This window comes from Bos javanicus, chromosome 13 (genome assembly GCF_032452875.1).
Source record: "Bos javanicus breed banteng chromosome 13, ARS-OSU_banteng_1.0, whole genome shotgun sequence".
NCBI classification, from domain to species: domain Eukaryota; kingdom Metazoa; phylum Chordata; class Mammalia; order Artiodactyla; family Bovidae; genus Bos; species Bos javanicus.
This window is the reverse complement of record NC_083880.1, coordinates 4,547,325-4,571,752: the sequence shown is the minus strand read 5'-3', so window position 1 is coordinate 4,571,752 and position 24,428 is coordinate 4,547,325.

Below are 24,428 nucleotides of genomic sequence, written 5' to 3'. Positions count from 1 at the left end.
TGTGGAATTTTCCCCTTTTCACTGACATGTGTAGACTAGAGTAGGAAAATCATCTGGGTGTCTGTTGAAAATTTAGATCCCAGCGCCCCACTGCAGATCCCAGGAAGCTGTAAAGTAACAAGGCCTTTGGTGTGTGGGATGGTAGGATAAACCATCACTGCCTCCTGTAAGGTTGGCAGCCAGTGGCTTATAGACCTCGATCCTGGTCAAGACAGAATTTACTAGCAATGGTGTGGCTGAGGGAAGGCAGTGAACAGCTCTGGTCTTACTTTCTTCTAATTCAGCATGAGATGATCGGTGCACTGGCAAGGAAGCCAGCGAAGCTTCACCTGCCATCCCCCCTGCTCTCATTCCCCCCCAAAACAACCCACTCCCCATCCATGGAAAAAATTGTCTTCCCAGAAATTGGTCCCTGGTGCCAAAAAGGATGCGGACCATTGATGTAGAATGAGCTTCACTGAGATTAAGAATAATTTGAAATCTGGTTATATCTTCATCTTGTCTGTGTTTACACATACTACATTCTAATATGAATATCAGATGACATGTTCTATTCATCATAATTCCCAGGTGGTTCAGTGGTGCAGAATCCTCCTGCCTATGCAGGAGACATCAGAGCTGAGGGTTTGATCCCTGGGTGGGGAAGATCCCGTGGAGGAGGGCACGGCAACCCCCTCCAGTATTCTTGCCTGGATCATCCCAAGGACAGAGGAGCCTGGCAGACTATAGTCCATGGGGTTGCAAAGAGTCGGACAGGACTGAGCACGCACCCACATTAATCCTTTCCTTAGAAGACGCCAATAGTCTGTCAGAACCTTCCACACTAACTGGGCGTCCGCAATGTGAACGCCAGTTTTCACTGAGTGCCTGTTGGGATGGCAGAGTCGGGACGGTTTGCTGGAACTGGTGGATCTTTTTCTGAATATACGTGGTGCAGAAACTGGTGAATCTGTTTTGTAAAATAGACCACAGTGCACAAATCTGCGGTGAGGAGGACAGGGTCTTTCTGTGGAGACACTTGGGAGAGGAGTGGCCTCGGGGCTGGCGTTACGCTCTTTGTCACTAGATGTCACTGCATGCACGAGTGTGCTCTGTGACCAAGAGCCAGGAAAGAGGCAAAATAGATTCTGAGAGCCTGTCCTGTGATCCTGCTTGGAAGATATCTGTACTTTGGATCTCTCAGAGGCATTCTCACGATCCCATTTAATTAGGCTAATCCCCCTTAATACTCTGTAGTTTGACAGATTGTGCGAAATCTAATTTAAATGTGTGCAAATCTTTTGCCATTCATCGGAAACTTTTGGAGGTTCATATGTGGTAAATGTGTCTTACTCAATGTTTCTTTTGACTTAGAAGTTTGGACAGGATGCAGATTGGCTACTTACATGCTACCTTTTTATAAAAAAACTGAAATGTAGTTGATTTACAATGTTATGTTAATTTATGGTATACAGTAAAGTGATTCAGTAAATATATATATTTATGTAAATATATATATATATTTACATTATGTTTTACTACAAGATATTAAATTTTGTTATCTGTACGGTACATTAGGATCTTTTTCTTTGTTTATTTTATTATATGCTTCTCATTCAGGGTTATATCCTGGTAAAACACCAATTTATTCTCAATCAGAACAAAACATTGAATAGATATTCAAAACTGACTTCAAATGTAGACTGTTTGCTAGCTACTTGCTTCAAAGCTAAGAAACATTAATTAAACTTTCTGGTCCCTCTATCCATCCTTCCAAATTTCAGGCTTATTTTTGCATCCTTTGGTGTCAAAGTTATGCTAAGTGAAGCACTTGTCCATATCTCCTTACTGAGTTTGCTGTATTTGCAATCTGTGCTTGAGAGAGGAATTCAAGTTGACACTACAGCCTTCTAAGGGGACAGTAATTTACATTTTCCCATCTTAGTCCCAGACACCAAAGAAATCTGTGACAATATTGTTAAGAAGATCCTATAGGGTCATAAGTGAAATTACATCATCATATTTTTATTTGCCAAGATCTCCTGGCAGGCAGGCATTTTACCCAAGGCTACTAGCCTTTAGATTCTGTCTCCTTAGTTGCTGAACCAAATGTGAATAGATGTCTTACTGGAATTTGGTAAGCAGGTCCCTAAGTTGAGGTCCTCCACGCCTGCCTTTGATCTGCTCTCATGAAATGAGCACAAATAAGAAGGTGGAAACCCAAGTTAGCTTGTGAATTTTTCATGTGGCTATGGAAAATCTGGGCATTGGTTTCCTCATCTGTAAGAGGGAAGTAATCAAATCTACCTGTATCTACCTCACAAGGTTGCTAGGGGAATCAAAAAGATAATAGAGTTGGAAAAAAAAGCAAAAGCGTTACAAATATCCATGACCTTATCTTCGTCTCCCTCGTAATTTCATTGGAACATGTGTACTTTTAAATAAATTTAAAACACATATGGATTCATACCACTTTCAAAAGTTATCTATGACCTCTATCTTAAAGTTTATGTGATTGTGCAGCCAATAACCAAAGTTGACTACACTTTTGGGACCAGATATGCATTTTCTTGCGCTCAGCCAGCAGGCTCTGTGTGACAAATTAAAACATGAGGTGACATCACAGAACATGGTGATGGTGGCTATTCCTGGGCACCCTCATGGGTTAAATTCTGGCAACAGGGCACAGATCGCCTCTACTGTAGTGCAGACCTGGAGGTGCTTGGGATGCACTGGGAAGTGTGGAGAGCAGAGAAAAGCACACTTGCGCAGCTGAAGTCATGACAAGTCTCAGATGAGGCAAAACTGTTCATGTAGGACCCAAGCATCAGTTTTTGTTTCTTAGAAATATAGCCCAAGAGAACGTTATGTAAATCTTGTTGGATATGAAATCGTTCTTACTAAACAGCATCTTGATGAGTCTAAGGTAAACAAATCAGACCCACACAGATTAAATTTCCATTAAAGTGCACAGGATTTTAAGAATGGGTTAGGGGGGAAGAGCTGAGAAAACTAAGGCGAGTTTAATTAAATCTCAAATGAGGTCTGGTTTTGCCCCAAAGCTACTCTTCAGATAGCCTTCTGACTTTCTTTTTAAAACATCGAGTCCCACGAAATGAGGAATTACGCTGAAGACAGCACATTTAGTCAGGGGGCTACAGACCTCAGAGGGCTCCTCTCTGCCTTAGTTCAGGTTTCGATGGGCACCACGGGGCTGAAAGGGATCCTCTAATTATGGGCGGGATTAGCACTCAGCAGCCGATGTGTTGTTCTTCGTGGCTTTCAGCCCTCGTGGTTTCTCGGTTCCTTATGGTCACTGTGGCCACCTAGAAATTCTTTTCAGGAGCATAATAACCAGATCAGCTGCTGCAGACTGGAGCCGAGGCCGAACAAAGGCAGGCGGAGGGCCCTCCCACAGCCCAGGTCTGTTCACAGATCCCAGAGGGCACCCCGGGGTCACAGCAGACAAAACCATCCTCCGGCCCCTTTTGATAAGGCTCTGTCCCTCACGACCCACCGCCTCCACTGAAGGCCATGGGGGTGCACTCCAACAGCGTGCTCTCTGCCAACAGAAACACTAGCAGTGGAAAAAGCGACCCACGCAGGCCCTGCAACAGCAGGAAGCCTGCCCTAGTTAATTCCCCTTCGCAGATGTCTCCGTGGAAAGCTTGAAGGTCGATACCAGGCCTTTATTTTTCAGAGTCTGTTTTTAATACTCGTCGTCAGCTGGAGTCATTTTAACCTATACATAGCAGCAAATGGAGGGAGAAATCAGTGGGCATTTATTTTATTATAAGGAGAGTTAGGGCAGCTTCTCCTTCTTTGCTTTGTTCACCCATCGCCTGATACTGCAGCACAAACAGGTTCCTAAGCAGCATCTGGTCCCTCTCAGAGAAGGATTCCACAGGCATTTTATCTCTTTCAGGGCTTCAATAGTGGCCTCTGGGGCAGGCGAACATCCGGCAGGGTATTACCTGGCCGGTCAGGCCGCCTACCCACACGCTGCTCTGCATTCCCCAACATCGCTTCCCCTCTGCCCAGCGCCATGGGGACGTGGCCAAGGGCTGGACAGTGGGCTCAACGTTGAGCCAGAACCCCGGCATCAGTAATGACACTTGTTATTAACAATAAGGTTGCATTATGTTGCTTCAGAACACAGCTCCTTGTCAGCAGCACTGGCCTGCCAGTTGCTTGCTTACAGCCTGGCCCTCAGAAGCCAGGACCACTCACCTGTCAGGCTCTTAAACCTGCCAAAGAAGAAACATAGTAGTAACAACAGAGTCGCTGTGAAGTGCTAGCGAGACAAGACTCCAGATATAAAAGTACATCCACACTATCGGGTGGAAGATGGAGAGCTGGTGAGAAGTTGCTGTGGAGCAGAGGGAGGACAGTCTGGCCCTGTGTGAAGATCTGGAGGCAGGGGAGAGGGGTGCATGTATAATATGGCTGATTTGCATGGTGGTGTGGCAGAAACTAGCACAACATTGAAATCATTTTAAAAATACTTAAATAAAAAGCTATATCTTGTATCAGGTGACAAAAGGTGCATTTTAATGTGTTAGTAGAGAGCTGTTTGGGCTTCCTGGGTGGCACTAGTGGTAAAGATACTGCCTGCCAGTGCTAGAGACATAAGAGACACAGGGTCAACCCCTGGATTGGGAAGATCCCCTAGAAGAGGGCATGGCAACCCACTCCAGTACTCTTGCCTGGAGAATCCCATGGACAGAGGATTCTGGTGGACCTCAGTCCACAGGGTGGCAAAGAGTCAGACACAACTGAAGCGACTCAGCAGCAGCGGGGAGCTGTCTAACTACAAAGGCTTTTATATAGTTGCAAGCATGATTTGGAAAAAGCAAGAACGGGCCTGAGACATCCCAGCGTTGTTACTTTGCTAGGATTGAGGGGCAAAGTCAGAGAGCAGGGTCTGGAAGCCAGAAGGATTCTAGGGAGAGGAGCACCCTGACTTTGTCAGGGGGTGCAGCCACAGCAAGGCAAGAGGAAGGGGGTGGGGGGAGGGTGGGCACTCAGAGCACCGTCCTTGGACCGTGCCCCCACCTGGACTGTCTGCATCTCCTACCTGCCTTCCAAGCTAAGCAGCAGCTCTGACCACAGCCCCTTGGCACTCAGGTATGTGTGGAAGGCGTTTTATACTTAAGAAATTTGGCCTGGGGGTGTTTTTTGGCAGGGGAGCGTGCATGGCCCACATGCACAGCAAACACACTGGAAAGTGGATGTTCCCACATGTGGGTGTTAAGTTGCTTCAGTCGTGTCCAACTCTTTGTGAAACTATGGATTGTAGCCTACCATGCTTCTCTGTCTATGGCATGCTCCAGGCAAGAATACTGGAGTGGCATGCCATTTTCTTCTCCAGGGGATCTTCCTGACCCAGCAACTGAACCCGAGTCTTCTACGTTTCCTGGCTTGGCAGGCAAGTTCTTTACCACTAGTGCCAGCTGGATGCTCCCATTAGTTCAGTTCGGTTCAGTCACTCAGTTGTGTCCAGCTTTTGCGACCCCATGGACTGCAGCACGCCAGGCCTCCCTGTCCATCACCATCTCCCGGGGTTTACTCAAACTCATGTCCATCGAGTCAATGATGTCATCCAACTGTCTCATCCTCTGTCGTCCCCTTCTCCTCCTGCCTTCAGTCTTTCCCAGCATCAGGGTCTTTTCAAACGAGTCAGTTCTTCACATCAAGTGGCCAAAGTATTGGAGTTTCAGCTTCAGCATCAGTCCTTCCAGTGAATGTTCAGGACTGATTTCCTTCAGGATTGACCAGTCTGATCTCCTTGCTGTCCAAGGGACTCTCAGTATTCCCATAAGTAGCCCTAAACCAGTGGCTGGCAGAAATCAGCCAATAGCTCCCCGGCTTTCTCACTCTGCACTAGCTTCCAGAGCTCCCCCAGAACCAGGGCCAGTTGGCCACAGTGAAACGTGCTCGATAGCATACGCACCAGTGGACTCATTCCATCCCCTGCACCTCTTCCCTACATCCTGGGATCACCACCCTGGTCAGTTATTTACAGGACAATCCCTCTCTCAGCCTCTGCTTCTGAGGGAGCCCACATGAAGACAAAACCCACAGGTATCCCCTTTGTGGGTCAGCCCCGGGGTACAGAGCAAGGGGGAGTGGATGTGGGCAAGAAGCAGGAGCCCCCCACAGGTGGTCTGGTACAAGCTGCAGCACTTTCCCTGGCTGTATCGGCTTGGCAGCTGCAGCAACAATGGTACACTGTTTCCTCATTTTGTTCCTCTGACACAACACCCCTTGGAACTCTATTCCCCAGGTTCCCCTCCTATACATGACATTTGACTCAGTGGGAGTGTTTGTGGAGTCCTAGCTCAGCGTTTTATGTATCAATATTATATAAAATTTGTGTAAGAGATGGACATGAGCCATTCTAGGCGGGATGAGGGGTTAGTTGGGGGATGGGAGATAGGGATAGGGAGATAGTTAGGGGATGAGAGATAGTCATAAAAAGATTAAGTATAAATGAAAATTAAGAAAGCCTTAAAACTTGAATGAATATATATGTATGTCATGCCATCAATTAGCAATTAAAAGAGGGCTGAGTGGGTGGGCACAGCAGAAATAGGAAGCTACCAAGGATCCTTTAATTTGAGGCATGCAGGCACTAAATCCTACCATCAGCACCAGAGTCCAGATTTAACATAAATCTGGGCATTTAATGTAATATAAAAGGAGAACAAAGTACCCACTGTGAACTGCGGTAAAACCGGATTTCTTATAACACATCTGAGTAGTTCAGGTTCCAATCAAATTCCAACAGATTGTGTTAGAGTTAAAATGATTACGTAAGAAATAAGAAGGACTTCAATCAAATCACTTATTGGAGCATAATTAACCCCAGGGCCCATAACGGAGACTGGCACATAGTTGGTAAAAAATTGATGGGTGGATGGAAAGATTGATGATTGTATGGGCTAGCCCCATAGTATAAAACTAAAGAAACCCAATGGGAATCAAAAAAATATATATATACTAATATTCATCCACAATCTTCCTTGTCCAATATATACATCGGGCTTCCCAGGCGGCACTTGTAAAGAATCCACCTGCCAATGCAGGAGACACAAGAGACATGGGTTTGATCCCTGAGTCAGGGAGATCCTCTGGAGGAGGAAATGGCAACCCACTCCAGTATTCCTGCCTGGAGAATGCCATGGACAGAGGAGCCTGGCAGGCTACATTCATGGGGTCGTGCACACACCCCTCCCCCCCACACATACATACACATAGTTTTTGAGGGGGATTGGGGGAAATTGCTGTTTTTGCATGAATAGAAACAAAGTTCACATTTCAGTCGTGTTTATGATCTCTGTGGCATATTGCATAAGACTTGGGGGAAAGGTTTGTTTTGAATTGAATTGAATTTTTTACTGAATTAAAAATATTTGACTCCCTTAAATTACCTAGAGCATAGGACACCTCATTTAAAACTCCAAACTTTGTTATTTAGTTAAATATTCTGAGCACAGTAAGGGAATCCTAGGAAATGGACTAAAGTCACTCTCCAGTATGGCCAAGTCCCTGGGATTACCCTTGGCCAATTTCAAGGGCTGCCCCAACTGTGAAGAGAAGTGGGTTAAAATTGTTTTGCACATCTGACCTGGAATGAATTGCTTCAGACATGCTAATGGGGTAGAATTTTAAGGTATACAAACACAAGCAAAAATAACAACAAAGAAAACATCATAGCCTCCACTGAGGGTGACTATTTGTTTGCAGTGGTTTTTGAAGCTAAAAACTATAAAGGTCCTCTCTTCTGATATGAAACTTGCATTTCTTCATTATGAGATATTATTAACTTTTATGTAAAAATTAAATATAGCATGTTTTGTGAGAAAGACCCTAAATGTACATAATATCCAAGTCAAAAAAGCAACAATAAAAATCGCTTGTTTATTTTTAAAGCAGATGTATGTTTCAATTAGCAAATCATTTTTAATCTATGAATCAGATGGATTCTACTTTATCATTGAAACGTAGGATAAGATGTATTAAAGGTTCAGCATCAAATGTAAAGTGAATCATATTACACAAATACCACTGAATTTGAAAAATCACAGTATGTAGGGAATCACACATATTTTTAAACACTCTTTACCTACCATTGTTTAAATGTGGGGGATTTATTGTAGGAGTACTTTGTGGTGCTAAAGCTGAAGATCCAAACAAACCATGAATATATAAGGGATCGCATAATTTATCATCCAAACTCAGGCCACCTTTGACAGAAAAGGGATGATATTTATAAGTAAACTAGAATGATAGGTATGAGCTGGGGCTGACTTTGGAAAATTGGATGCATGGTCACTTAACCTGCATACTTTATTCCTAGAAGTATACATTTCTCATATATTTTGTATGGTTTTGTACTATGCTGGCTATTTTGTGACTTAAGAGAAATGACTCTTTCAAAAGAAAAAAATATGAACTTTCAGGAGATTAAATAATCAAAAATAAACTTCAAATAGAAAGTAACTGCACCATCAAACAAATTGTTTCTCAGATGAATGGGTAGATGAATAATGGTAAGCATTAATTGAGGCTTCCTGTATGTCCAATGGCGCATCAATGTTTACCTCCTTTCACCTTCTTATGTAGGTAAAAAAATAAGTTCTAGAGAAAGAGAGATATTCATATGACATAAGTGTTGAAGTCAAGAACTGAACTCAAGTAACTGGACTTAATGGTGGCATTCTTAACTCCTCAACTTTCACAATAGAGGAGACAAATTGATTTATATCTGACTTCTAATATTTTAAGTCTTAATGACATAATATTGAGAGTGAAAGTCATTGAAGAGTGGGAGGTGGTGATGATGAATTGTTTTGATGTGAACCCAAAGCAGTAGAGTTAGAAGGAAAATTAGTTAGAAACAAATTGTCCCCAAAGTCCTCTCTTACAGGAGTATCTAAGTCCCAACGGTATATGTTGAAGCCCTGATCCCCAGGATCTCAGAATGTGACTATATTTGGAGCTTAGTTTTTTAAGGAGGTAATTAAGTTAAAGTGAGGTCATTCAGGTGGGCTCTGATCCAATATAACTGGTGTCTTTGCAAGAAGAGGAAATCAGGACACAGACACATACAAAGGGACGACTGCATGAGGACTAAGGCGGGGATTTCAGAAGAAACCTCCTTGGTCTTAAATTTTCAACTTCCAGAATTGTTTAAAAATGAATCCCTGCTGTTTAAGCCACCCAATCTGTGAAACTTTGTATTTCATAGCTCTGGCAAAGTAATACAATGGATCTGGCACTGATTTCATCTTGGTTTGATAACCTAGGCTCAGGAGAATAGCGGTAACTTTTCTTCTCAACAAATTCGTGTGACATACTTTAAAAGCTTAACTTTCTCCAACTTTGGAGGGCCTTTAGCAACAACAGTTTTGATCACTGAGAGGAGTCAATAATCAGAAGTTTGGGCTTCTGATATACATATGGCACGGGTTCTTTTAATCTAAAATGTCAGTCCATATAGTTAAAACACACAAAGGTAGCTCAGTTATCTACTGCCAAAGTAACAAACTACCACAAATCTTAGTGGCTTCAAATAGCAATTTTGTGTTTTGTTTTTGCTCTTCTCATGAAGCTTCAGGTATGGTAGAAAGTGATCAAAGTGGAAAAGGAGAGTGAAAAATCTGGCTTAAAACTCAACATTCAAAAAATGAACATCCTGGTCCCATCAATGGCAAATAGATGGGGAAACAATGGAAACAGTGGGAGACTTTATTTTCTTGGGCTCCTAAATCACTGCAGATGGTGACTATGAAAATAAAAGACGCTTGCTCCTTGGAAGAAAAGCTATGTTAAACCCAGACAGCATATTAAAAGCAGCAACATTGCTTTGCCAACAAAGGTCTATATAGTCAAAGCTATAGTTTTTCCAATAGTGATTTATGGATCTGAGAGTTGGACCATAGAAAAGGCTGAACACCGAAGAACTGATGCTTCTGAACTGTAGTGTTAGAGAAGGCTCTTGAGAATCCCTTGGACTGCAAGGAGGTCAAACCAGTCAATCCTAAAGAAATCAAGCCTGAATACTTATTGGAAGGACTGATGCTAAAACTGAAGCTCCAATACTTTGGCCACCTAATGCGAAAAGCTGAGTCATTAGAAAAGACCCTGATGCTGGTAAAAATTGAAGACAGGAGGAAAAGGGGATGACAGAAGATGAGATGGTTGGATGGGCAACAGTTTGAGGAAGTTCTTGGAGACAGTGAAGGACAGGGAAGCCTGGCGTTCTGCAGTCCATGGGGTCAAAGAGTCAGACTTGAACTGAGCAAATGAACAACAACAGATATGTGGGCTGGGATCTGGCTGGTGTAGGATGGTCTTGGCCTAAACCTGACTCTGATGCATGTGATCATCACCCCCTACCAGGCTAACCTGGATCCGTTCTCATAGAAAAGCAGAGGAGTCAGACAGACAGAGAATTTATGTGCTCTTGAGGCCTATATTCTAATCTGGCAAATCATCACTTCTGCAGCTTCCTGTTGGACAAAGTAAGTCACATGTGCAAACCCAAACTCGAGAAGTGGGTGAAAGAGACTCCACCCTTTAAAGGAAGTAGCTTTAAAGTCCTATCGCCAAGGGCAAGGATGAAGGGTGCAGGGGTAAAAAAAAATAGGGCCATTTGCACAATCAGTCAAATGTAAGTGATTGCCAAAGGTGGAAGCTTGAACCACAGTATCACTGAGTTACCTTAAAAGGGAATACCCAGCCAGATCCCCCATCCAATGAAGGAATTCCCCTAAGTTAAACACGCAAAGACAGAACAAAAACCCTCAAAGAAGATTCCTGCCACCTGATCATTTGACCTAACTTTTCTCATTAGGAAAAAAAATAAAAGGAGGGGGTGGGAACACTGCAGCTCTCCTACCCCTCTGTTCCATGTTCAGTTTATCTGGCTCCTGCTATGAGTCACAGCTGACGGAGGGGTGGGGGTGGGTCATGAGTCATGGCCTGAAACAAAGATAGAATTTGTTGGGGGTGGACCAGAAGGCGGGACAGAAGACACTGCAAGTTCAGGCATTATCTCAGCATTTCGGGTGATTTCTTCTTTCCTGCAGCTGGGAAAATTGGGCAGTGTGCCCTCTTCTGAAACCCAAAGAAGGATATCCCGCACAGGCCCTGTGCAGCTGGGTGGAGGGGACTCAAATCTTCGTGTCTCCCAGGGAGTCCAGTGGCTGATTTCACAAGTGTTTGCATCACTGCCCTCAAGATGTTACAACAACACTTCATCCCCATGTGCCTGGTCAACAGACCATTTCACCTGCCATCCCCACGAGCAAGTTACCTGCTTGGTTTGAGAAGTTAATATTTAGAAAGACTAATGGTTGCCTATGGTTTTCTGCAAGAAAGAAGAAAATAAGCCCAGGTTATCTTTTGACCCACTCTCACATATATTTGCAGTTGACAACTTAAAAAAAAAAAAATCCTTGGCTAAATGACAGTGCAGCTTCACTATGGCAGGAATTTGTTTAGCTATTACTCTCTATTTTCACGTGGCTGCATGGGAGCCTGTACACAAATATTTATTCATCTGTCCTCCAGCAATGAACACATCTCCTACCCTGAGGTAAAAATTAAGTTAAACTTCTGTCACCCCCAAATAAATGTGGAAACAGAATTTCTGAGTGTTTGCCAAATAAGGTAACTCGTAGCCTTAAAATGGGGAACTTCGGAATGACTGTCATAGAAACAAAGGCTAGGCAAGGTTGGCTCCCATTCAACCTGGTCAACAACATCCTTCATTCCAGGACGTGGCATCATTTTGATTCACAGCAGAATAAAAGGAATCTATTTGTATATTTGGAAGTTTGAGTGAGGATTTCCTGAGTTCCTGATGAAGTCATTCCTGCCTTACAACAGTCTTGCTTGTCCCACTAGAGTTAGAACCGGGTCACCATTTCCACCACGTCTTCTCTTGTGCGCACATACACACACTTATACATGCATTCTTTTCATTTCAGCATCTAACTAAAACTCAGTCATACATCATCTTCCTGATGAATGCTGGCCTCAAACCAAAATTTCAGCTCAAAAGGAAAATGTTTTAAGCTAATCTTATATGTGCATTGCCTGCCAATGAGAAAGTGTCTTCTATTAAGTCACTTAGAACTCATGGGCCCTAGACAAAGTATATTATAGGGACAGACAGAGAAAAATTTTGGCTGCTGGTATCCAGGAAAGATGTCCCTGGACTCATAAGTTTCTTCCCACACAGAAATAGTCACAAACAAAAGATAACCTGACTTTGAACTATAAAACTCTTGCTTTTCCATGATCCAGTTCTTCAAAGAACATCTTAGGGTGTTATCACTGATTTGTGATGGGCTTGCTGCAAGTTCTCACGGCTATTAATACTGTGTGCTCTTCAGAGACTATGAATTCCACCAAAGGAATGGTCTGCAGCCTTAGACCCTGAGGAGCGCCTCCTCCCTCTGTGCTGTCCGCGTCACAGAGTCTGAGACTGGACAGGCCGAGGAATGAGAGGCTGGTTGCAAAACCCTAGGGAGCAGGTATGCAGCCTACGTGAGCAACAATCGCCCTGAGGAGTGGTTGCAGCAGATACTGTGGGAACCCTAACTGTACCTTTTTCCCCTACTCATTCAGGGCGCAGCAGCCCAGCTTTCTCTTTGTCTAAGGGCTTTCTCTGGCCCCTACATCCAGCAGCTCAGCCACTCACATGATGGGCAAGAAGTGAAGGGGAATTAACTCCCACTTGGAGTAACTTCTGGGTGTCCCAGGCAGTGCTAGTGGTAAAAAACCTGCCTGCCAATCCAGAAGACACAAGAGACACTGGTTCAGTCCCTGGGTTGGAAAGATTCCCCTGGAGAAGGGCATGGCAACCCACTCCAGTATTCTTGCCTGGAGAATCCCATTTACTTTTTAATCCGTGTCAGACAGTACATGGTATATACATACCCCAGTACCGTTGCTGGAACTAACCACCATTTACCCAGCAGAACCAAGTTCTAGTTGCTCACAGCAATAGCTGATTCAACAAAATGCTCTGTGCAGGCTGCCTTCCTTTCTTTCCAGGTCTCACTTTTCCTCTCCCACATCTGTATTACTTGCCTCCCAAACTGTTTGCCATTGGATTGATGCCAGAGAGACTGCTTTGAGGAAACCTACTGTAGGAGAGGAACAAACTCAGTTAGGATCCCCTCTTTTATATAACTTTGGGGAGCTAGGGAAGTATCCTGTCTTTCTACCCTGAACAGGAATCGATCCCATGACATTTTTGGATCCTGCCTTTGAGGAGATGGAACTCACCACAGCACAGTTCCTAATTTTCTTGTCTGCTCCTTTGGATACATGCCAACATGCCCGTCATACAGGGAAGCTTCCAGGCTGAGGGCAAAGCTCTAAGAGGTCTGAGATTTTCAAGGCAATGGAAACTCAGCTCTTTTTCCCTGTGGCCCACTGCTGCCTTCCAGAGTCTAGCCCCAGATTTCCTCTGCTTTTCATAGAGCCTGACTCCTTTTGCTTTGACTTATATTCTCAGATCAGATTACATCACTCAGTGGAGAAGAAATCATGTCAGTTCAACCAGGCAGAGGTTCTCTTGGTCCTAGATAGACAGCCACTGAGTCCTGAGCATGGTCTGCAAAGCTCTCCGGTGACTTGATTCCTGGAGACTACTCCAACATCATTTCCTAGATTTTTCCTCATCATTGCTTTTCTTCTAATATACCTATAGTTTCCAGCGGTGGGATTTTATATCAGCTGTATGCTCTGTCTGGGGCACTCTTCCTACTTATGCGCATGAGTCTCCACCTCACTTTACTCAAATCTTTGTCCAAATGTTGGCATCTCAAACAGATCTTTTCCGACCACTCCAGAACCCCTTCAGTCTTTATCTCTAACCCTTCTGGCTTCTCTTAGAGTTGTCAGTACCCACTGGCATTGTTTATATTGAATACTTGTCTAGGTGTTTTTGTTGTTCTTCCACTGCAATGTAAGCTCCATCCACTGTTACATCACTGCTACCCTGTGCCCAGAACACCAAAGATACTCAATGTTTGTTTGACTGACTTCATTCATATATGTTGTTAACTTTAAGAAGACCTCAAAGTGATCTATCAAATATTTTTACCAGAATAAAAACTAACATGTAGTCAAGATTTTTATACTGTATATTTCTCTTTATAGATTAATTTCATTTTACAGAACTGACTCTTTACTTTCCAAAGATGCATTTTGAACATTTGGTTTGTTTGGTCTGGTATTTAATCCCAAGTTTAGAAGAATGTCTAAAGCTAGAGACGGGCTGGTTGATAAATCAACAAAGCACAGACAGCACACTAACACTGGACTGCTAGCCTCGATATCTATTCCTTCATTTAACAGGTGTCAATTGAACACCAGTGATATACCAGCAATGTGGTATGTGCCAGGGATGTATCATGGAATACAGCTGCCAAATATCCCTGACCTCATAGAACTTATATTCTAAAAGAGGAGGCGCACAGGGAAATGTAAGCATAATGAATCAGTAAGCTATTTAGTATGTTTGAAGGGTACGCCAGCGGTCAGGGGAGGCCCCGGGGCAAGCTGATTCCTGAGTGAAACTTGAATTAGCGGAGAGTGCAAGCATGCTTGTGGATGCAGGAGAAGCGTTCCAGGCAGACAGGACAGCTAGCCCAGAGGTTGGGGGGAGAGCAGTGTGCCAAGCAGGTACAGAGAGAGTAAGCCAGAAGCCACCAAGCCAGGAGGAAGAGCAGGGGGAGATGATACATAGAAGAAACAGAAAACAGGTCGGGTAGGTCTCTGCAGGCAGTACTAGGACTTTGGTTTTTGTATCTGCTGACAGTTTTTAAAAGGTAATCAATAGTAACTGTTGCCAACCTAAATAGTGCTTCCTCATTGATCTATATAAAAAAGTATCCAATTGAAAAATAGCATGTTATCCCTGTTAATGATGTTATCATATAATTGTTTTGTAGTAAGACAAATTGCTATTTTTTTTTTTTTTAGTCACTCAGGAGCAAAATATTTTATTGATGACAAATACATAATGGAAAAGATAATTTATGAAATAAAAATAAAGAGGCTTGATTGCCCCTTCTTGAATTTTTATCAGAATAGCTTTATTGAGATATGGTTCATATACCACTCATTTTATCCAATCAAGGTGCACAATTCAATGGTCTTTAGTATATTCACAGAGTTGGGCCACCATCATCATCATCAATTTTAGAACCTTTCTATCACCCTCAAAGAAATTCCACACCCGTTCGTAGTAAAGTCTTCATTCCCTTCAACCCCTCCCCCCAACACAGCCCCTTAATTAATTAATGGTAGGGCAACCATTAATCTACGTCTGGTCTCTATGGATTTGTGTATTCTGGACACTTCACAAAAATGGAATAGGTGTCCTCTGTGTCTGGCTTCTTTGTCTGACTAATATACCCAAGGTTCACTCATGCTGTAGCGTGGATCAGTGCCCCATTCATTTTTATGGCTAAATAATGTTCCTCTTTATGAATAGACCCTATTTTGGTTACCTATTTATCAACTGATAGAGACTTGGGGTTTTCTGCTTTTCTGCTATCATGAGTAATGCTGCCATGAACATTTAGGTACAAGTTTTTGTGTTTTCTCAATCCACTTCTTAGATATGCAGTGCTTTGGCTCTTAAATCCCCTGGTTAGGGACTACTAATATTGATAAGATTAACTGATAATTTTTAAATCTGGGTTGATGGGTCATTTAAAAAAGAACTATTAAAACAAATTCAAGAGCAATTTAGGGGGGAAAATGTCTTAGATTAGGAGAGCAGCAGTTCAAAATTGATCCACATGTCAAAGCCAATATGTTAGCTAACGAAGCCTTTCAGAACTAGATGGGTTTAGTGCAAAATTGTGGAAAAGGTTGAAAAAAATCATGTGTTAAAAAGAAAAGAAAGAGAGCCTACCGTAGAATGAAAGTGAATCTAGAGGAAAGGTTATCTTGGCCACTGAGGCTTTCTGTGATGTCAGGTGCGTTTACAGAAGAGCACATCTCATCTGTGGTGGCGGTCTGAGCTGTCCTCTTGCCAGGCAGGCAGCGTCCATCTCTGTGGGATCAAGAGTTGGAACAGCAGAGCCCCATAGGGAAACACTGATTGAATCATAAATACCTACTGGTGATCCTTTGTAACTGACTCTGGAAAAAGTACAAACCAAGGAGGCCTCAGGGACCTGCAATCCAGTTGAAGACAAAATTATAAGAGATCAAAGCCGAGAGATGTTCGAAACAGTTGGCAAAGTAGGAAACAATTTTCATCTGAGGGCATGGTGCCAACTGGTTCTTAATTCATTTTGGGCTAAATCCCTCCTTTCTCCAGAAAACCTCCTGGGATTCTGGGGTTTCCCACCCCCAGCAGCGCTCAGGGGATGAGTCGATGGACACTCTGAGGGTTTGGGAATCGAGGAGGTGAGAGGACATTGGCCACAAAAGTCTGACTGTCCTGCTTTTGTGGCTTTGAGTCAGAGTCCAGTGAGAACGTGGTGAAGGCCCTGTGGTCTAATAGGTCATCCCCGCCAGCTTGTCTGACTCAGGGTGATGAGTGTCCCCAGCGATGCTCAGCGGCAGTGGGAGCCCAGCCCCGGCTCAGCCAAGTGGAAGCAGAAACAGAGGTGGCTGAAGGCCTCTCGGTGGAGAGGTGGGTGGGGGACGGGGCCCTCAACTAGCTGGGGCAGCCAGCACTGCTGGGCTCTGAAGGAGCTGTTTACCCAACAAGACCCAGGATCCCATCTGCGCATCTCTGCCCCCTCCATCCCTTGCTGGGCTGTATTTCCAGAGACAAACAACCTCTAAAAGTTGACAAAGCAGTCTTTTCCTCATTATCTCCTGCCACACAATTTGTCCCCTCTTAAAATCATCCCAGGAGGAGAAAGGCTAAAGTTTGTTCTTCACATGACCTGTAACAAAATAAGAAGCTCTGAGGCAGGGGTCACAATCTATCTATGTGAAATCTCTCATTGATTAAAATTCTCTCCTTTGCAAGATGTGAGTCCAGCTGGTCACATCTCTCTAAAATTGTCTTTGTCACCAAAGATTTATAAAAGAGGAGAAGAAGCGGAGAGTCTTTCAAAGATGCTTCCTTTTAATTCCCCTGCATGACCTGAATATCATGAAATCTGAGAGCTAAATAAGCTCTTATTGTTGTTGTTTAGTCACTCAGTTGTGTCCAACTTCTTGTGACCCCATGGACTGTAGCCCACCAAGGTTCTCTGTTCACGAGATTTCCTAGGCCAGAAGACTGGAGTGGATTACCCTTTTCTTCTGGGGATCTTCCCAACTCAGAGATTAAAGCCACGTCTCCTGCATTGGCAGGTGGATTCTTTACCTCTAAGCCACCAGGGAAGGCCAAATAAGCTCTTACTCATTGTCTAATACATGCCTTCATTTTCTGAATGACTAAAACTGAAGCCCCATAAGAGTGAAAGTGATGGGAATAAGGCCACAGATTGAGCAGCAAGCAACTCAGCAGGGCTTGGAACACTTATCTCTTACTCTTTCCACATACTGCAATCAGCCAAGAAATCAGATTAACAAAAGAATTCTCAGAAAATATTTGCCCCAGGTTTCCAAGGTTGCCTCATCTTTGCTATACTTTTCTCACTCTACCCCTTGCCAGACCATGAGGCAGCTAAGAACAGCAATGACCACATTCTGGAGTTAATTCTGATGGCTTCTTCTAAAGTTTGTTTGACCCATTAGTGTATTACTGAAGAAGAAAAGTTTTCCTTGCAGGAGTAATGACAGGTATAGGCAACTTCTTAATATCATAACATGACAGAGGTAGGCAAGGGAAAATGTCCTTCTAAATAAGTACAGAACCAATAATGCCTACTTAGGTGTGGCTGGCCTCACAGATGTGGGCTAGTGGCTGTTGCTCATGGCTTCCCTGGTGGCTCAGGGGTACAGAATCTGCCTGCCAGTGTAGGAGACATGAGTTTGATCTCTGGGTCGGGAAAATCCCCTGGAAAAGGAAATGGCAGTCGACTCCAGTACTCTTGCCTGGAAAACCCCATGGACACAGGACCTGGGGAGGTTATAGTCCAAGGGGTTGCCAAAGAGTCAGACATGACAGTGACTGAACAACAACATAAATTGGTCAACTGGCTTGCCAGGACAAAAGCCCTGGTCTGCAGGAATTTCTGACTCCTGGGTGTGTATACTCCCACCATGGGCAGTTTCAATGGATCAATGTGGTGTCACAAACTCAGAGCTGGGAAAAGATGTATTGTACCCCACACCATCGTATGATATTCCACTGCCTAGATACAACTGATATAAACAACCTCAAGAGCATACATAACAGTAAAATGTGGCAAAATAACTAGGAAGTGATGAGTTTTGAGTATTTTTTACCTTTGTTTTTCATGTAACTTATTTCACTATAAATTGATTAATTTAATTTTTAATAACAAATATATAGAACACCCAGCTAAAGAAAAACCCTGAAAATTTAACAACTGACTCACCAACAGGTTCAGGCTGGCTTCAGCACACCTCTAGAATCCCTTGCTCCAAATTTTGTTGACTTAGTTCAGTAACCTGCAATATTGTCCTCCTGGGAATATGTAAATATTCTGGAGAAGGGAATGGCTATCCATAAAGGAGTCTTGGCTTCTTCACTTTTATTCACAAAGTCACTGGTTCTTATTCTTCCCTGAAAAAGATACAGCAAACAATAGACAGAAATAAAAATTTGGGTTGCAAATATGGTTCATCTCATCCCTTCCATCCAGTTTGGTAACTTATATGCTGTATTTCATCTCCACGTGTGATTAATAACAAGTAGATATAATCTGTTCTCTTGTGACTGACTTATCTGTGAATGAAAACAAAGGCATCATGCTAAAAGTTTCAGGCATTTTCTCATTTAGTTCTCACAACAGTTTCTTCCCATTTTACAGAAGAGGAGTTTGAAGCTTAGCAAGTTTAATTAATCTTCTTAAGATAATAGTTGTTAAAAAGCAGAGCCAGAACTTTAATACTTGATTGACTTAGAGTCTGGATTTATTTAAAGCTAAAATATGATTAAAGGAAATGAGTATGAATAAGGGCCTAAAACAATTCTTGCTGCTGCTACTGCTGCTAAGTCACTTCAGTCGTGTCCGACTCTGTGCGACCCCATAGACAGCAGCCCACCAGGCTCCCCTGCCCCTGGGATTCTCCAGGCGATAACACTGGAGTGGGTTGCCATTTCCTTCTCCAATGGATGAAAGTGAAAAGTGAAAGTGAAGTTGCTCAGTCGTGTCTGACTCTTTAGCAACCCCATGGACTGCAGGCCACCAGGCTCCTCTGTCCATGGGATTTTCTAGACAACAGTACTGGAGTGCGGTGCCATTGCCTTCTCCAAAACAATTCTTAGAAGGAATTGTAAGAAAAAGACATTGTGAAAATGACTGCTCATGAAAATTAGACCTAAAGCCATTATGCAGTCAAAACTGTCAATAAAGTAGAATAATAGCCTTATGAAGGGATAATTTAATATACCTGAAGAAGAATGAGGGACTGTATATTATCTCTTGTCACAGTAACACTGTGATAAGCAACCACAAAATCTCGGTAGCATGCAAAAAGAACTATTCATGATAACACATCTTGATCAACTGCAGGTAGGTTAATCTGTAATGATCTTGCCTGGGATTGTTCCCATGTGTAGGGTTCAGCTAGTATTGCCTAATGTATGATGACTTTGGCTGAAGTGACTTGGCTCTGCTTCAGATATTCTTATCTTCCAGTAGGTTAACCAGGGCATGTTCTCATGGAGATAATAGAAGCATAAGAGCAGAAGCAGACATATAGGACCTCTTGGTTAACTCAAATCTGAAGGAGAGATGTCACCAAGCAGTTGTAAAACAGACTCCATCTTGTTAGTGAAGGGAACTGCAAAGTCACATCATATAGGGCAAGAGTATAGAGAGGAGTAAATAACTGGCACCATTAATGCAATGAATCTACCACGAAGTGAGCAGGGTGGTCAGTGGAGAATGTGGAAGGATTACCTGTGGCTCAAACACTGTCATATTTCATGAACTCTGCTCCCTGCTACTTACTTTGAGCCAGGCTATGACTTTAGTCCTGGGTCAGCAGCCGGATAACTTGGAAGGAGCCATGAACTTTGGTCCTGGCCCAGATCAACTCCTTACTGAGTGTATAGCTCACTGATCGAGTGCTGAAGCTTGGAACTCTTCCCATAGGCAACATGCATCAGGAGGTCTTAACTGTTCACAGCATGCATTTATTCCTCACTGAAACTCTACAGCGTGGAGGTGTGGAAGGGGGTGTGAATAGGATTACTTGCCTAAATTCTCCATTCTGGTCACTCAATAACCCTCTTTTTCCTTCTTTCCCGTTCCTTATGTCATCTGTCAGCCCTTCCACATCTGTTCTTCTCCTTCATCACTTAGCTCTCTGCTCATAGATGCTAATATACATGGACCACATCAAAAAGCTTCAATGCCAGTGCCTTCCAAATAGGATTACTAAAGAGGAAGCCCCAGGAGACCTAGGAGGAGGAGGAGGAGAATGAAGTCAGGGTATTTATGCCCCCAATTCTCTCCCTGTGAAGTCACCTTGGCTTTCTGACCTAAATGACTCACTCTTGCTCCTTCCAGAGGCTGAAAGCCATTTACTCTTATTTTTCTGAGACAGACAACGACGGCCTGGGTTTCCATACCATCCCTCATTGTTCCCTCAATACTCCACCTACAACTTTATAACTGAACTCTTCACCAGTAAACCTCCCTCAGTGTATTCTAATTCAAGAGTACCTTCTGTTTCCTATAGGATTTCCACCTGGCACACTCTTGTACCCAGAGAACACTCAATGGTTCCCCAAAAGAAATGATCTAAAATTTCATCTTACCGTTGAATCCTGCTCGTACGCAGAACACCCATATGATGTTCTGCAACATTTTGTGCAATTGTGTCAAAATATGGCTCTTCTCAGTCCAGAAATGTATGAACTCAACATATTTTCTGCTCACTCCTCATTATAGAATGGCGAAAGGGAAATAAGATGAACATTAATAAACAGGAACAATGGAAGACATGGAGCATTCATTTGTCTACTCTGTCTGGGAAGACTTCTAAGGATGTGGGGTATGCAGACTATTACTTGATTAGACATGGATTCTGTCCTCTGGGGGGAGGACTCCTTACCCATTGTTCTCCAAGGTCCTTGGATCCCTTTCCAGCATATTATTATTTGTCCTTTATATCCCTTGACCATATTTAATGGGCTCTGGGGAATATGCTGTCCTTTAAGAGTGTACTTTTTTTAGCCTGTTCCTTGGTTGAAGACTCATTTTAAACTTCAATAGTCACAGATGTTTTTAGACAGGATTTATAGCTCCTTTGGCAGTAAAAATTTCTCGACAACTCAGTAAACCTTTAATTCACTTGCTTATAGTAAGTTCTATGTATTGGTAATCATATAGTTCTTTTCAATACACTCTAAAATGCTTATTTTCTCACCTTCTTGGCATATGCATCTAGCTTTTAATTTATTAAAGCTATAGGCTTTAGTCAGCTCATACTTTAAAAAAGAAAGAAAGAAAGAAAGAAAAAACCCTTTTCTCTGAAAGTTCTTATTGGTAAAATTGATGTTAAAAGCCCCGTGAAGTCCCAACCCCTATAGTTTGGGAGTCTCAAAGCCAACTTTCCCCTCAATGCAAAGCCCCATGTATCTATACTATATTTTTAAGCAACTTTACTTCTCCCAGCCAATTTGCTCTGAAATCTCCTTTCTCAAATCCTTGACCCCTTGTCAAATCTAGCTACCAAAAAGCAAGAGCAAAACTAAATTTCTGTTTTTCAGTGTCTTTCCCAAGAGTTTCTGGCTTAGAATTCACATTGCCTGGTACCATATATTTTGTTCCTGCAAAACCAGGGGCACCATGCTTTTAGCCTCCAGTATGTTTCACCACTGCATATTACCAGTCACTAAACAACAGTAACACCCACTCAACGGACCTGAGTTTCAGCAAGCTCTGGGAATTCCTGATGGACAGGGAAGCCCGGCGTGCTATAGTCCATGGGGTTGCGAAGAGTCAGACATGACTGAGTGACTGAACTGAACTGAACTGAAACAAAAGCTACATGTTTTAGGGTTCTGATGCGTGTCTTAGTCAGTCAGGCTGCTATAACAAAATACTGGACTGGTTGGCTTGAAAATGACAGAAGCTTTCTCTCGCAGTGTTAGAGGACTGAAGTTTAAGATCAATGTGCCAGTGTGGTCGGGTTCTGCCCGGTGAGGCCCCTCCAGGCACAGACTTCTGACTCATTGTGTCCTCACATGGCAGAGAAGGGAACGGGTACTCTCGTTACACTTGCTGCTGCTGCTGCTGCATCACTTCAGTTGTGTCCGACTCTGTGCGACCCCATAGACAGCAGCCCACCAGGCTTTCCATCCCTGGGCTTCTCCAGGCAAGAACATTGGAGTGGGTTGCCACTTCCTTCTCCAATGCATGAAAGTGAAAAGTGAAAGTGAAGTTGCTCAGTCATGTCCAACTCTAGCGACCCCATGGACTGCAGCCTACTAGGCTCCTCCGTCCATGGGATTTTCTAGGCAAAAGTACTGGAGTAGGGTGCCACTTATAAGGGCACTAACCCCGTTCATGAGGGCTCTACTCTCATGACCCCATCTCAGCCTAATTGTGTTCCCAGCCTCCTAAAGCTATGACATTGGAGAGTAAAGTTTCCTTTCTTTCTTTCTTTTTTTTTTTTTGGAGTGGGGGTAGTTTTAACATAAATTTTGGAGGAGAGCACATGCATTTAGTCCATAGCAATGGATGATATTCCACTTCTGGTAACAGTTGTGGTACTAATCAGGGTGATGACTATGCTATGGTTACAAATTAACTCTACAAACCCAGTTTGTTATCATAACAAACCTTTCTACCTTCTGTAATTTTTTTTCTATTGTTCATTCAACACATCCAACAGAGGCGTCCATCACACATCTCTCTATGACAGCCTAACCACAGGAGAAAATACACGGAGAACACATACCAGCCCTTCATATTTGACCAACATGAGCTCATCACTTCTGCTCACATGTCTTCAGTCAGAACAAATCAGCGTGGGCTGGGAAACAGAAAGAGTATATGGAAATTCCATCAGTATCTCCACTGGCATCACACGTGTACAAGACATAGTCACATCTTTCAAATGACATAGGGCACAGTTTAGACACTTCTAGGGCCCGTCAGCTTTATATTTTTTTCAGTAAAAATTGCTTGTTCACTATCAATTAAACGATACTAAAAATGTTACACAAGAAGGTCACCAATAATAAGGAAGAGCAAAAACTGTAGCAGCTGTCTGTCTCTATGAAGTGGGTGTCTGCTTTTCAGGAGTTAGTTAACTTAATCATCAGGGTTTCTTATACCTGATTCTTTACCCAAGTTTACAAAGCCTGTACTGACATTTCCCACATCACCTCCCACACAATTTTTTAGAGATAATATTCAAAACAACAACCAGTTCAGCATAGATACCAGCCAATGGGAACAGATGTGGCCTTGTCAGAATGAGTGTTAGCTGTAAACAATTGCTGGGTTTATGTAATGCGTACCAGTAAATCTCATTGATCCTCGCTGTCCCTCTAAGAGTGATCAGCATTTTTCCACCTGCCACACATTAATCTCACCACCTTGCACTTGCACAAGCTGTCCCTACCTGGAATTATGTTCTTTATCTGGAGAAACCCATTTGGTCACCTTTTAAACCTAAGTTCTAATATGATTTATTTGAAGAAGATTAAGTAATGCCTTGTCCCAACCCTTAGCTTTCTTCTCCTGTGTTTTCCTGAGTGCTTTATCCACATTATATTAATCATTATACTACATTTACCATTTATAATATTAACATGTTGTTACCTTCACTGGACTTTGAGTTCCTCAAAAAATAATAATAGGGATAGCTTATATTTATTATGTGCTACGTACCAGGTACTATCCTAAATATTTTATATACATTCATAAATTTAGTCCTGAATAGAACTCTACAGCTATCTCCATTTGCAGATGAGGAAATTAAACTATAGTGCAGTAAACTTACTTGTTCAAGGTTAATTTTGTCCTCCCAAGGATTCAGCACAGCCCTGCACACACAAGGCTCTTGAATTAATGGGAGGATTTCTCCAGCCTTTACCCCTTATGCTGCCTTTCCCCCCATTTGTCATGCGAACCCTTACATTCCATTATTATGTCTCTTTCTTTAAGACCTTGCCTAACAATTCTGACCCACCCAGAACTTCCCATCCAAGGAAACCTTGCTACAAGTCATATCCCTAATATTCAATTTGTTTCCATTACTCTTGCTTTCATCTTATATTCTGGATTTCCCAGTGAAACTGTTTAGTTCAGATACCTTGTCTTCTGTATATTTGAAAGATTGCTTGACACAGAACT